The sequence below is a fragment of the Diceros bicornis genome, chromosome 4 (assembly GCF_020826845.1).
Source record: "Diceros bicornis minor isolate mBicDic1 chromosome 4, mDicBic1.mat.cur, whole genome shotgun sequence".
Classification (NCBI taxonomy): domain Eukaryota; kingdom Metazoa; phylum Chordata; class Mammalia; order Perissodactyla; family Rhinocerotidae; genus Diceros; species Diceros bicornis.
In genome coordinates this window covers 29895820-29904140 of record NC_080743.1, presented here as the reverse complement: position 1 = coordinate 29904140, position 8321 = coordinate 29895820, and the positions used below count along the sequence as shown (strand labels likewise).

Sequence of the window (8321 nt, the reverse complement as noted above, 5' to 3'; positions counted from 1 at the left end):
TGCCAACACGGTTCCTTGCGCAAAGCCAGTACTCAAAAATATATATCGAATTGAAGGTGAATGAGGTTATAAAATAGTTTTGAAATTCTGATGGATGTAGGAAGCCCCAGATCAGGAGAAAGCTGGAATGAAACCACTCCTGGTCTTTAGGGTCTGTATTGACCACAAGCGGCAATAAGATGGGAGTGTCTCCACCCCTTGGGACAGCCCTCACTTTGTCAACACCTTCCTGGAATCCTGGGTGTGTGAAGCAGAGCTGTAAAAGGGCACAGAGGAAACAGTCCTCCAACAGGAACACCTTCAGGTCACCCTGCCCCACCTTCACGCCCTCTTCTTTTCCACCTCTGCCCTCTTCCTACTTGCCTCAGAAGAGCGGGCATGTTTCCATCATTCCTAGGCTAATCCTTTCACCTTGCTCCCATAACACATCTGCATCTTAATTTTCTCATCTGTAAAATGGGGATAATTCACACTTCTTAGGATTTGGGGGACAATTAAATGGCAAGGATTAAATAAAGTTGCTGGCATAAAGCAGGCGCTTAGAAAAACGTGAGATGTTTCCCTTTCCCTCTTGACTCCCTTCTCCTCTAAGGGAAACTGCTCCATCAGTTCTGGGAGATAACACTTTCTCCTGGCTTTCTTCCTACCTCCCTGTCTTCCCCTTCTTGGTCTCTGAAGAACTCTTCCTTTGCCTTCCTTCAAAAGTCTGCGCTCTGGGTTTCTGTCCTCAACCCTCATCCCTTCTTACTCTACACTCTCCCTGCACGGTCTCATCTATGTCCAGAGCTTTAAGTGCCATCTGTAGGTCAATGAATTTAAAATCTCAAGCCTAGATTGGTCTCCTGAGCTCTAGACCTTCTCTTCTTTTCCTTCCCTCTCTTCCTACATACCATCCTCCTTAGTTCTTCCATTCAGTAAATATTTACTGAGAGTTTGCTATGTGTGTAGCATTGTACATCCAACCGCCAACTGTACCTCTTCTCTAGGATGTTCCAGAGACACCTCAAAGTCAACACGTGCAAATCTGAACTTAGTTCCCCCCTCAAATCCATTTCTCTCTCCTTTGTTGTCTCAGCGACTACTTCAGCATCCACCGTTTGCCCTAAGTAGAAATGGGAGTCTTTTCCGACTGTTCCTTCCCTCTCCTCTGTATATCCCTTAATTCATCATGTCCCATCAATTTGGCCTCCCTTGATTTCTCTCCAGTTGGTATACTTATCCCTCTCCCCAGTCACCTCCCTGGTTCCAGCCCTCATCATTTTCTTACCTAGCTGACTCCAACTGTCCTGAACAGGTCTTCCGGCCTCCAGTCTTGTGCCGCTCCAGCCGGATCCACACTGCAGCCAGAAGGGTGACACAAAACACATCTAATCACCCTGCTTCCACCAAAAAGCTATTCAGTGGTTTCCTGTGGCCTTTAGGGTCAAGTCCGCACTCCTTAACATGATGTACAAGACCTTCAGGACACGTCCCCGCTGAAATCATCGCTCTGCAAGGAGATATCTAGTTTACATGTTTCTCCACTCCTAGTGGGAGGAGCTCCTAAAGGGTGTGTTTATGGCTGAGATCCAGCAGATAGTAGAGTGTAACTGCTCTAACAATAAATGTTAGATCAAGTTTGGAAAATCTTTAATGGATAAGCAGTACCAGGGCTGCCTATCTGAAAGTGATCTAAGAACAGGCAAAAAATGCTTTTTTTTCCTTCATCGTTAGCATTAGGGTGCTTTTGCTTTCCCTTTTTAAAAATTCACTTTTTTATTACAAGGATAAGATAGGCTTATTATGAAAAAAGTCCAAACATTACAACGAGATATGAAGTAAAAAGGAAGGTCCCCTCCCTTCATACCACTGCCTTGGTCCAGCACTGTTAACTGCTTGTATATCCTTCCAGAAATTTCCTATGCACATACGAGTCAGTAATAAACATATGTTATTACTATTATATTGGCATTATTTAACACAAATGAAATCATATTAAACATACTTATTTGCATATCAGATTTTTTCACATAATCTTGGACGTTCTTCCATAGCAGTATATATAGATCTTCCTCATTTTTTAAAGGTCTGCATTATATTTAATTAATGATTCTAACACATTTTCCTCAAACAGATCACTCTTAACAGACAGCTAGGTTGTTTCCAGTTTGGGGCCATTCTAAACAATGCTGCATTTACGGCAGATAATCAAATGTCGATCTATCTAAATATCCAAAAATTGTGAAATATTAGAATATTAAAATAAATATACAACACAACCAAGTGAGATTCATTTCAGGAATGTAAGAAGGGTTGAATATTAGAAAATCTGTTAATATAGTGCACAATATTAATAGATAAAAGGAGAAAAATCTCCATAGCTTACTGACAGAGTGAGACATTTTCTTACTGTGATAAACGCATGAATGTGTGCACACATGCGTGCACCCACCCCAAAAGCTAGCTCAGTGGAGAAGCATCCCTAAAATGGCAGGATCAGGAAGAGTCAGTCCACTATCACCATTTTCATGGAAAATTACTCAACATTTTCTGGAGACACCAGCTGATGCTATTACAAGAGAAACAATATGAGGCATAAAAATTAGGAAGTAGAAGGTAAAATTATCATTATTTGTGGATGATATATTTCCAGAAAACACAACTCCGTCAACTGAAAAACTATTTTTCCTTTTTTAAAACTGAGATGTAATTCATATACCATACAATTCACCCCTTTAAGAAGTGTACAGTTCAGTGGGTTTTTGTAAATTCAGAGTTGTGCAATTATCACCACTAATTCCAGAACATTTTTATCACCCCAAGAAAACCCCATACCCATTAGCACTCACTTCATTCCCCTCACACCCAGCACCTGTCAACCACTAATCTACTTCCTATGTCTATGCATTTGCCTATTTGGGATATTTAATAATAAATGGAATCATACAATATGTGGTCTTTTGTGATTGGCTTCTTTCACAAGAAGAGCATTGGCATAACATTTTTAAGGTTTATCCGTGTTGCAACATGAATCAGTACTTCATTCTTATTTATTGATGAATACTATGGTAACATTCCATTATATGGATATACCACATTTTGTTTATCCATTCATCAGCTGATGAACATTTGGGTTGTTTCTATTTTTTGGCTATTAAAGAAGAATGCTCCTATGAACAAGTTTTTGTGTGGACATATGTTTTTAATTCTCTTGGGTATATACCTAAGAGTGGAATTGCTGGGTCATATGGTAACTCTATTTTTAACTTTCTGAGGAACTGCCAAACTGTTTTCCAAAGAGATTGCACCATTTTACAAGCCCATTGGCAATGTATGAGGGTTTCAATTTCTCCACATCCTCACCAACACCTGTTACTGTCATTTTTTATTATAGCCATCCTAATGGGTGTGAAGTGGTATCTCATTGTAGTTCTGAACTGAAAAACTATTTTTTTTAATTTTATTTATTTATTTTTCCCCCAAAGCCCCAGTAGATAGTTGTATGCCACAGTTGCACATCCTTTTAGTTGCTGTATGTGGGACGCGGCCTCAGCATTGCCTGGAGAAGCGGTGTGTCGGTGCGCGCCCAGGATCCAAACCCGGGCTGCCAGCAGCAGAGCACGCACACTTAACCACTAAGCCACGGGGCCGGCCCTGAAAAACTATTTTAAATAGTAAGACAGTTCCATAAGATGGCTGGATACAAAATTATTTAAAATATCAAAAGCCTTTGTATACAGAAACCATAACCAGTTAGAAAATATAATGGAAGAAAAGATCCCAACCACAACAACAACAAAAAACTATTTAGGAATAAAGCTAACAAAAAAAGTCAAGATATACTTAAAGAAAACTTTAACACACTCTTGAAGAGCGTAGAAGAAGGGCTGAACAAATGGAAAGGCATAGGTGTTCTTAAAAAAGAAAAAAATTTCCCCTGCTACTCTTAAGTAGGAAGACTCAACATCATAATTAGTTTAATTCTCCCTATCTTAATCTATAAATAGCAGGGCTCCAACACAAGTACCTCCTAAGATCAGAGCCAGACCAGCTGTCACTACAGCTAATATGAAAAGACAATACAGAAGTATGGTTTTACCCACAGATGCAGACTTCCTGGGTTCCCATCCTGCTTATTATTAGCTGTGTATTCTTGGACAAGTTACTTAACCTCTCTGTGTCTCAGATGCCTGTTCCATGAAAGGGGAATATGGGGATTAAATGCATTAAAATGCATAAAGCACTTAGAATAGTACCTGGTATACAACAAATGCTAAATAAGTGCTAATTATTAACATTATGTGGGAAAACTAATAATTCAAGAATAGGTGGTAAAAAAAAATCTTAAAAAAAAAGTTATGAGGGAGGATTGTCCCTATTAGATATTAAAACAGCACAGTTCTAGTGAATCAGAATTAAGACACACAGATCAATGGAATAGAATGGAGGATCCAGAAACCCAAATGCATACAGGAATTTAGAAAGTTATAAAGGAGACATTTCAAATTAATGTAGAAAAGGAAGAGTGTTCATTATCAATGATTCTTGGATAAAACTCCTTATACAAAAACGCATTCTAGATGAAGTAAAGATTTAAGTACAAAAATAAAGCCAAAAAAGCACCAAAATAAAACAGGATGCAATTATTTAATAAACTGAGTCCAGTATAACCCCAAACAGAGAAGCCATTATTTAATAAACTCAATACAGTATAGCCCCAAACACAGAAGCCATAAAAGGTTGATAAATCCAAATATATGAATTTCTGTAAAACCAAAAAATATAAAATACCATAAACAAAATCAAAAGAGAAACTGGGAACGAATGATTATAACACATCACAAATAAAGGGCTGGTTTCCTTAATATGTAAGGAACTGCCACAACACAAGTAAATGACCAACAATGCAACAGAAAACTGAGTAAAACTCAAGAACAGATAAATCTCACAAAGGAAATACAAATTATTCTATGGATGAAAAGTTGCTCAGCTTCACTCACAACAAAAGACGTGAACTGAAACTACGACTAGAAACCATTTTTCACCTGTTGGATAACGTGAGCTGCGAGGAAATGGGCACCCTCACGTATTGCTGGTGAGAGTGAAACAGGTACAATCTCAAGGAGAGCAATTGGGCAATACCTACCAAAGAATGCACAAACCTTTGACCCAGTAATTCAACTTCCTAGGAATCTATCCTACAGATACGCTTGCATTTGTGTACACTAATGTCAGAAGCGTTGTTTGTAATAGGAAAATACTGTACACCTAAGTGTCCAACCACTGGGGACTGTTAAATCACTACAATATACATGCACAACGGAAGGCAGTTCTACCTGCATTAGTAAGCGGAAGAGCAAGTACCTGTAACATACTACCAGTTGCGTATCACCTACATCAATAACATCAATGAATACACACCTAGAATGACAATAGATAGAAAAATGCTGAGGTGCATAAAATAAATCTGAACATATTTCTAAGAAACCATTTTCACTAATGGCTTATAGAGAGAATTGCAAGGCTGGGATATAGGAACAACAAAGATGTTTACTTTTCCCTGTACCTTTTTTGATAATTTTGTATTTTTTGCATGAATTAAGTTTGTGTGTTACAACGAATTTTTAAAATTCCATTCATTCATTGTTTATTTGCATTTAGTGAGGTGGAACCCTAACCTTGGGCAAAGCTACGAGTTGTCAGGGGAAGAGGGACAAGATAGTAATCCCTGCCTGCAAGAGCTGACAGGCAGAGTGGACCTCGGACCTCACTGCACTAGAATCATGGGGGAGGGCAGCGGGCGTTCTTATCAGAAATACAGATTCCTGGGCCCCACCCCTGATCGACTGAATCAGAGTCCCGGAGTGATGCCCAGCAATCTGCATTTCTGACAGGATCCCGCTGTGGATTCCGGTACGTGACAATTTTGAAACCTTCTGGGCAGGAGGGGCATCGGCCGGCACAGTGCAGCCCAGGGTGTAGGCGCGTTTCCTGGTCCCCCCCTTGCCCGCCCCGAGCAGCCGCGGTCGCGCTCTGGGCCAGCGGGTGTCAGCCCCGGGACGTGGGGGCAGCTCTGCCGGAGCACCCGAGACGCGGGCCTCCCCCGCGCTCTCCTTGAGGCCGAAGTCGCGAGGTCTCGCGCCGCCGCCGCCCGGGGCCGCGATTCCCAGTTCCCGGGTCAGGCTTCGGAGTCGGCCGGGCCAGGCGCTGAGCCCCGCAGCCGGGGAAGCTGGGCGGCGCGGGCCCCGCCCGAGCGACTAGAGGTGAAAGGGCCGCAGAAGCCCAGTGCAGTGGGGAGAGAGGGGGCAGGGAATGGGAAGCAAGTTAAACCGTTTAGGAAAAGGACAGGAAAGAGAGAAATGATTAAGGGTAGAAGGCAAATCACAGCGGGAAAAAAACTGCGACTCCGCCGGGACTCGAACCCGGAACCTTTGAATGCCTTCAGCCTCTAGAAGTCCAATGCGCTATCCATTGCGCCACGGAGCCACCTGTTGGAGCCTCCGCGCATCTGCTGTGTTAAGCCAGAGGCAACGGCCCCGCGCCCTTCCCACCGCCCCTCTAGCCCTCCGTCTGCGCCGCGAGGCCAGGGCACTGCCAGTCGGGGCTGCCGCCACCAAACGTGGGCCGCGGGCGTCCGTCCTCCCCCGGCGGCCGCCTCTCAAGGAGGTCAGCGAGCCCCGCGAGCGCAGGACGGCTAGGCGTCCGCCGGGTCCCCGCTGGTCAGTAGTCTCCAGCCCACCCAGGCCGCCGTACCCGGCCGCGCAGGACAAATCACGCCCGCATTCTGCCTCCCCGGCTTCCTTCCTGCCCCGAGCGCCACCCCCTCCCCCTCAGCGGGTCTCCCCGTCGGCCCGGGCCGCCATGGCGTTGCAGGTTCCAGGCCGGCCGTTGCACCGTTAAGCCGGGCCGGTAACGCCGGGCACTTACGTCGCACCTTTTGGCGGCCGATCTCGAGCGGCGGCCCTCGGGCTTCGAGGCGTTGGCCGCGGCCCCTCCCGGGCCCTTCCCTGGCCGCCCGCGGCCGGGCCCCGCCGCTGCGAGCGCGGGCCGCGGCGACGGCTGTGTGCGTGCTTGTGCGTGTTTATTTGCGCGGGGTTGGGTGAAACGGGCTTTGGGTTGCATTTCGCTCCCCACAGACCCAGAGCCGAATTTCTGAGGTATCCGGGCTCTGGTGGACTGAGGGGGGCGACGCGCCCCCGGCCGCAGCATCCTCCGAGGGCTCGTCCCGCGCCGGGAGCTCCTCCGTGGGCGCCGCGCAGCCGCCCCGAGCCCGCCCCCCCGGAGCACGCGGCTGCGTGGGCGGCCGCCGGGAGGTGACCGCGCGCGTGGGAGCGCCGGGAGCATGCGTGTGCGCGCGCGGGCGGCTGGAGGGCGCGCGGCCGCGGGGTTTCTCGGGGGCGGAGGGAGGCGGCTGAGCCAGAAGCTGCCCGGCATGGCGCCGTCGCGGCGAATCCGCGGAGTGGTTTGGCGGCGAGGGTCTTCCGTTCTCCAGTAATCCCCATCAGCGCGACCCCATGCCGCTTGAAACAGACAATCTAAATAAAAACAGCGTGGTTGCTATGCAACCACCGCTGCAAGACAAAACCCCTGGCCTCCTGCTTTAATCAACTTGCTACTTTCCCAGCCCCGTCCGCGTAGAAATTGCGGAGCAGCGGGTATGCGCGCTCTTCAAGCTGATCCACAGCGGTCTTCTGCACCAAACCAGCGTCAGCCACAGTCCAGCCTGCGGTCCACTCCCTTCCTCCCTGCCTAGCATCATCAGATACCAAAGCAAAGGAGTCTCGGTCAGTGTTCTAGAGGGAAAGGGAGCTCCCAGAAAGATTATAGTGTGGTAGGGATGTTTACATGCTTATTTAACTCCACAACAATGCTATGAGGCAAGTACTATTGTCCCCTTCATAAAGAAAGAAAACTGCAGCTAAAAGAGGTTAAATAAATTGTGTAGGGACACCCGGCTAATAAGCGTCAAGACCTATGAAGAATCAGCGATTTCACTCTACTTGCAGGCTAACATGTGAGCTTGTGACAGTTTCATGGATGCTGACAGAACACACAAGACTACTAGATCAGAGATGCAAGACTCCTACAGCAAATGTGGTAGCCAGTGTCAACATGTTTGTGTTGGTTCCCTGAACCCCAGTTCTCACAGGAATGAAGCAGATGGGCCCAGATGGATGCTTGCACACAAAATGGGTTGCATTACAAGAAAGGAATGCTAAGCTTGGGGAACCCACCATTTTATAGCAAGAAGTAAGCAAGCCTGCTGTTTGTCCCATAGAGGGACATTCCCTCATCTCTCAAGCATCTCTAGGTGCTCACTGCAAACACAACCCTGAGAAATG

General features: G+C 46.2%; 1 non-coding gene across 1 annotated transcript; it reads right to left on the bottom strand.

Moving 5' to 3' along the window:
• Window positions 1-6380: 6380 nt before the first annotated feature.
• TRNAR-UCU (transfer RNA arginine (anticodon UCU)) lies at window positions 6381-6465 on the bottom strand. Its single transcript is given in 2 exon segments — window positions 6381-6416; window positions 6429-6465. It is a non-coding gene; the product is annotated as a tRNA-Arg (tRNA).
• Window positions 6466-8321: the final 1856 nt, after the last annotated feature.